The sequence below is a fragment of the Mus caroli genome, chromosome 5 (genome assembly GCF_900094665.2).
Source record: "Mus caroli chromosome 5, CAROLI_EIJ_v1.1, whole genome shotgun sequence".
Taxonomy (NCBI): Eukaryota; Metazoa; Chordata; class Mammalia; order Rodentia; family Muridae; genus Mus; species Mus caroli.
In genome coordinates, this window is record NC_034574.1 from 95,475,674 (window position 1) to 95,482,163 (window position 6,490).

The 6,490-nt window shown below is 38.4% G+C and overlaps 1 protein-coding gene across 2 annotated transcripts in view; it reads left to right on the forward strand.

Moving 5' to 3' along the window:
• Positions 1–6,490, forward strand: part of Arhgap24 (Rho GTPase activating protein 24) — a 400,247-nt gene that overhangs the window by 112,488 nt on the left and 281,269 nt on the right. Inside the window, exon 1 of one of the 2 annotated variants that reach the window (XM_021162468.2) lies at positions 6,188–6,352. The exons of the other annotated variant lie outside the window; for it this stretch is intronic. The gene's annotated coding sequence lies outside the window, so the exon portion shown is untranslated. Of the gene's footprint in view, positions 1–6,187; positions 6,353–6,490 lie in introns of those variants that run through there. 2 annotated transcript variants of the gene reach the window in all.

The following is a 6,490-nucleotide window of genomic DNA, read 5'->3' on the forward strand; positions in this document are numbered from 1 at the left end:
CAGGGTTGAGAATCCAATGTTCTGCTAACAGGTAGACAGTTTAGCAGCCAGGACTGAATTAATTAATAGCAAATTACTGTCTAATAGCAGTGTCCCATAAAGCAGTGGTTGCTTCAAGCTCCATTTAGTTTTGCAATAGCAGCTACCTTCTGTGTCAGTTTCTTCACAGCAGGAGGGCACCATGCATGGGTTTATAAATGTTTTGGACAATTGAGAGTTAAAATTAGATCCTGTTTTGCCCAATTACATAACAGATGTCCTAAGTTGCTAACTACCATAGGAACAGTATCATCTTAACTAGAATATATTAGGTTCATTAGAAAATAATCCTCATGGTTTTGTTACAACAAATAGTACTTTGAATTTTCTATATGCAAGGATAAAATCATAAGAACACATTGTTGTTGTGCCTACTGTTTTCAAGCCTGGGGGATAGAAGACTGGCTTTTCAGATGTTTGTGTGTAAACTCTAAACATTACCAGGCAACTTGAGGGCAAATTTAGGTACCTGTCTCATCTCCAGTCCATCTGCAGGGTGGTCTTGGTCCCCTCTACTTTTCCCACTGTCTGGCATTCATTTGATTTCCTAACTTTCTTCCTCCTAGTATCTATCTTTGATTGTAGACTTAATTATAAATTCTACACAGGGAAGGAATTTGCCTTGGGGCACTCACAGATTCTGTTGGAGTATTGAAAAAGTTGCCTAGTACAAATAATTTCTGACAAATTAGCATGTAATTCCAATTTTCTCCTCAAGTATTTATTTTGGTGTTTCCTTTCCTTGAGGAACTGTGATATAATGTGCTTCAATTGGGCAATTGTTTATAGCCCTAGGTGCCGGCAAGATGCTACAGCTTTAAGGATGATTTCTCCTTAGTCTGACCTCTTGGTTTCTTTTGTCCCGTGTAAAAGCATAGGTTCTTGTCGAGAAGTTCTTCTAGCAGAGTGAAACTAAACATTGTTTGGTATTTTGCCTTTTTTGCCCCACCTTCCTCCTCAAGCAAGGTGCAGGAAATTAAAATATAATTTTCATTAAGTCTTCAAGCTATTTTCAAAGCTAACATTCAGAATGGGTGTAGTTGTGAACACCTGCAAATCCACAGACTTTTCTTTTCCCATGTAAATATTTCTTTGGCTTTCATCATAGATCTTTAATTGTTTTTCTGTCCACATTCAGCAGGGACTGCCCCTTTCTGAAGCTCCTAATTTCTGTTTCTCTGATTTCTTCTAAACCATTTGACATGAGTATAATTATGCAAATGTGTTTTGCCTGTACTAATTAGCTATCTCATTTAACTTTAAAGGATAAAAAGCTATCTCACAAAGAGGCAGGCCCCTTTAATTTCGTATTATATAGTGCTTGTCATGGTATGAATAAGAATGCCCCCCACAGGCTCATAATGTTTGAGTTCCTCATCTCCAATTAGTGGTGCTGTTTGGGAAGGATTAGGAGGTATGGCCTTAATGCAGGAGGTGTATCAAGTGGGGGTGGGATTTGAGATTTAAAAGCCCATGACAGACATTTTCTAACTCTTTCTCTGCCTCCTGGATATGAATCAGGATGTAATCTCTTAGCCACTTTATCAACACCATGCCTACCTGTTATCATGATTCCTGCCATGATGGTCATGGATGTACCTTCTGAAAATATAATCAAAGCCCAATTAAATGCTTTCTTTTATAAGTTTCCTTGGTCATAATGTCTCCTCTCAGTGATAGTATAGTAACTCATACAATGGCACTGGACATAATATGGCATGCAGAAGAAATGTTAAATAATACTTTGTCTCAGTCATAATGCTTTCCTTCAGGAATTTATGAACGTTAGAACTGTACATCCCATATAGTTAGTTCAGTGAATCATTTTAACTCTAATTATCACTAAGACATTTTACTTATTCCATTTTATCATCTTGTAGCCGAGTTTAAAAAAATGACCATATTAAATCCTATAGCATTTCTCTATCTCAGCATTTTCTCAATCTTAGGAACTTGAACATTTCCAACATGTCTCCCTTTTTGTCCTTTTGATGTTCAGATTCAAAGCATAAAGTTGTAGTTTTGTTTTTCTTTAGCTACAACATTTCACTTATTAGGTGTACACGGGAGTGCCACGACTCCATCTTGCTTAAACAAAAACGGCACTAGTCATGCTCCCGGGTGTTGGGTTGTGCTCCCGGGTGTTGGCCTTGACCTCAGTCTCTGAGGTTCTATACTTGAGGAAGGATGCAAGACAACTTTAAACAGTTGGCTTCTGTCTGCTTGTTTATTGTTTAGAGCTAATCCACATCAAAGAGACACTTGGAATTTTGCCTTTAAGTGGGAACAAGCAATAACAGGAGACGATGGCCAAGAGTCAGTTGTGGCTTTGGTTCCTATCCCTAGCTTACCTAAAGTCTACTCTCCCTTTATGCATCTCTCACAGAAAGCTTCTGAGGCACTGCTTAGCATTTAAGCATTCCACACTTTTATCCATCTATATCCATAGTGATTGGCACCCTTGGGGTGTGGGATCAGCCTCAGGAATGCCTCCTCCCTCTCCTTAGAGCAAGCCTCTCATCCCTTCCCATCTCAGCTATCATGATTTTGTGCACTCGTGACCATGGAATTGCTCCAGTTTAAGAACTTTCAGGTTGGTTTTGCTAAGCAAACACTTTTGTACTGGTCAGTTGGTATTTTGTTTTAGAGCCACAGGTTGCCTTTAATTATGGTTCTTACTCCAATGCATGTTCCATGATACAACTTCTGCTGAGTAAGACGCTGGCTGACTTGTGGTTTCAGTCAGCTACCCTGATGGATTTTGAGAAGAGCCTGTTGTGATTTGTCCTGTTCTTTCTTAACACCTTTGGCATCCCTTGAGCAGCCAAAGGAATGTGTTCTGTAGCCAGCTTGTGATTTCTCAAAATCCTGTGAGAAGGGAACTTCTGTAAGTGATGGAAGATAGCTCTAACCTTGAAATAAACTTGACAGTCACATATGAAGTGTGTGTTCATGTTCATCTCCTCCTGTCTTTGATCTCAACTCTCTCAATGCCTTACCCATGTATGTGTAGGCATGAGTGTGGCCTTTGCATGTATAGGTAGGTATACATGCCTTTGGGAGAGCATATGGAAGCCACTGGTCCATGTTCAGTGTCTTTCTACCACTCTCTGGCCTCCTGCCTTGATGATAGATCCCTCCATGAACCTGAAGCTCACCAATAGTCTAGAGTGGCTGATCACGAAGGCCCAGAGTTGTTCTCTCTAACACGTGATATTGGGATTGCAGCATGTTGACACTCCCAGATTTTTGCATAGATATTAGGATTCCAAATTCAGGTGGTCAAGTATGCATGACAAGTATTTTACCCACTGAGCCATCTTCCCCAGTTCCTCTCAATGTTCCTGTAACAAGTGTGAGTATATATTAATAAAATTCATTTAGAGTTACAGAAGCAGTGATCCATAACCTAAATCTCAGGAAAAGACAGGGAAAAGGATATGACTTGGAGCTATTTAGACCATGTGTCGTGCTCAGTGAATTTAAACAGATAACAAATTCTCAAATTGGCTTAAAGATATTTACATTCAACAAAATAATTGCTACTAAACCTTGAGCAATTGAGTATCAATTGAGTCAATGAAGAAATTGATACCCTTAGGGAATGTTTTCATTATTTATTATTTTATTATTCTAAATTTTTCTATAGAATCTTATAGAAACAAGTAATATTAAATATGTGTGTTTATCTGTCTAGGTACATAATTTTCCCCAAAGGAAGGTTTGTTTTGTTTTATTTTCATTAAAGAGACATGAGAGTATGACATGCTTGCCAAGGTGCTTGCAGATGTGACAGTCGTGAGTATCAAGACTAGTGATAAAGAGTCAATCAGACAAGGACACTGTGGTGACAAATCAGGCAAGTCGGGTACATTGTTCAGTGCATTATTGGGAGGAAACCTGGGAATTACTGAGGAGTAAATGAGTCCCCATTACCAACCAATGAACCAAGGGTTTGTTTGCTTGCCTTGCTTTTCTGTGCTCCGATGCTTTGTCTGCCAGTCTCCAAGATTAACAACGGGATTTGTCTTAAATAGGGTATTTTAGATATGGACAAACCAAGCTGCAGGCCATGTCCTTACCCACCAGAACTTTACATCCCAGACTATCCTGTATCACCTTCTTACTCCGAGCTGGGTATCATGGAAACTTTAATGGGCCCAAGGCCTCAGAAGCCAGAACTATTCACCGAAGCAAGCAACTCTAATCTGGCTTACCTTCTCCTACACCTTAGTTACCTGTAAATCTTCAGAAAGACTCGAGGCCACACACACTTCTTCTCTGTCTCAGTCCTACCCCCTTTGCCTTTGAGCCCCCGTGCATGCTCATGGTACGTCACCTGTGTATTTCCTACTGGGAACCTGTGAGAGTAATGACTCTCTCTTTTGATGACACTCACGTCTTGATCCACACCTAAACAATAAGGATAGCTACATTTGAAAGCATCTAATGCTAAAACTTATAAATTTCATAATATATTCTCATAAACTACTTATACATTTGTGCATTGATCCTACGTGACTCTTCAAATCCACATGATTTGTAAAAAATTATTTTTTTTTATATTTAATGACTTATTTGTTTTTATTTTCTGTGCATTGGTGCTTTGCCTGCACTCTGTGTGAGAAGCCACTGGAACTGGAGTTACAGACAGTTATGAACTTCCCTTTGGGTGCTGGGAATTGGGCTCAGGTTTTCTGAAAGAGCAGCCAGTACTCCTAACCACTGAGCCACCTCTCCAGCCTCATAGGGTATTTTTAAACATCAATATATCATAATTCTTAGCCTTAGAATTTAAAACCATGTTATTAGTAATGATTTATTCAATGAGATGATAGTAATGATTATCTAATATGTCTTTGTCACCTCCTTTTATATCTGCTGTCTCCGTAAATGTATTCTCTGTCATTTTAATTTCCATAAATAAAGTCAGAATTTAATCATTTGACAGAAACAAAGGGCAACAGAGTGTTTTACACCAATTGAAAAATAATTATAAGTTTTTCCATTGATTAAATCATATGAGCATGATAAGCTCATATGAGCTCCTATAAATCAATGCTAAGTGAATAAAGAAAGCTGCCCTTCATCAATTATAATGATCATGGACTTCAGTCCTCCCCTTTTGATTTCTGATACATTCCAGACCATATTACCATTACATTTGAGATATAAAGTAACTATTTCTTTTGCTTTGAGTAGAAAGTTATTGGAGTGACAGGCAAGTATTCTATGAGAGCAATAGAACTTCTGTGCACAGTCGCACAGGTCTCGAAGGTTCAACTCAAATCCTGACAACTTTAATCGGCCATATAACCCTTGACAATTTTTTCCTTTATTTAAATGGCTGTAATAGTGTGGGCTTTATGGGCATGGTGGCACACACCTTTAATCCCAGCACTTGGGAGACAGAGGCAGGCGGATTTCTGAGTTTGAGGCCAGTCTGTTCTACAAAAGTGAGTTCCAGGACAGCCAGGGCTATACAGAGAAACCCTGTCTTAAAATAACAAAAACAAAAACAAAAACAAAAGTGTGGGCTTTAACAATACTATAGTTTCTACAAATATATACTTCAGTTCCACTGCAGAGGAGACTTTCCTTTCATACAGTTATGGTCATTCATCTGCTCAACAGAAGAGATAATACTGAGCATTTTCTATGAAGCAGATTTATCTACTAGGTGTGAGAAATATCAGGATGAAATGATATGGTTTCCCCTCTGTAAGATTAAAACTGATGGATGGAAATATAAATAAAATTAATTACAGGACAAGTTAGAATTTCATAATTCATTCTAGAAGCCAAGAAGCCAAGACTAGTCTGTATAGACTGTTTAGACGAACAGTGCACTTTGATGCCACATAGTAGCACTATGGAGATCTGATATAACTAATCACTTCCTAAATTTGATGATTGCATCAGTATCAGTTAATGAAAACAAAAATCATATTAACTTAAAGACTGAGATCAAAATATAGCTTCTCTACTTGCTACCCAGCACTGACTGCTTATGTTCAGAATTAACAGTAGTACCAGAGTGAATGCAGGGGCTCTTTCACCTTAAAAATCTACAAAGTCCAAATCGTAAGGGCTGAGATCTTTACTTAGTGGCTATTTATTAACATGTAACCAGTCTCTGTAGGAAAGGATGTTTGCCTCATTTTTTCTCTAGGTAAGTATGAATGACTAAGCTAAAAGCAGTCATTCTTATCTTAATCACTACCGCACATTGAGATTGATGGAAGTATGTGAACAAGATGGACTCTCAAGAAAGGCTACTCCACTGTGAGGATAACTTAAAATTTTGTGTAAGGTAAATATGACCTTTTAAAAGTAAGTCCATTCTCTGGGAGACACTAAGAAATGGACATCAAATCTAATATTTTATCTTGTGTTTCATAGAAGCACTACACAGAGAGAGGGGGGAGAGGGAGAGGGAGAGGGAGAGGGA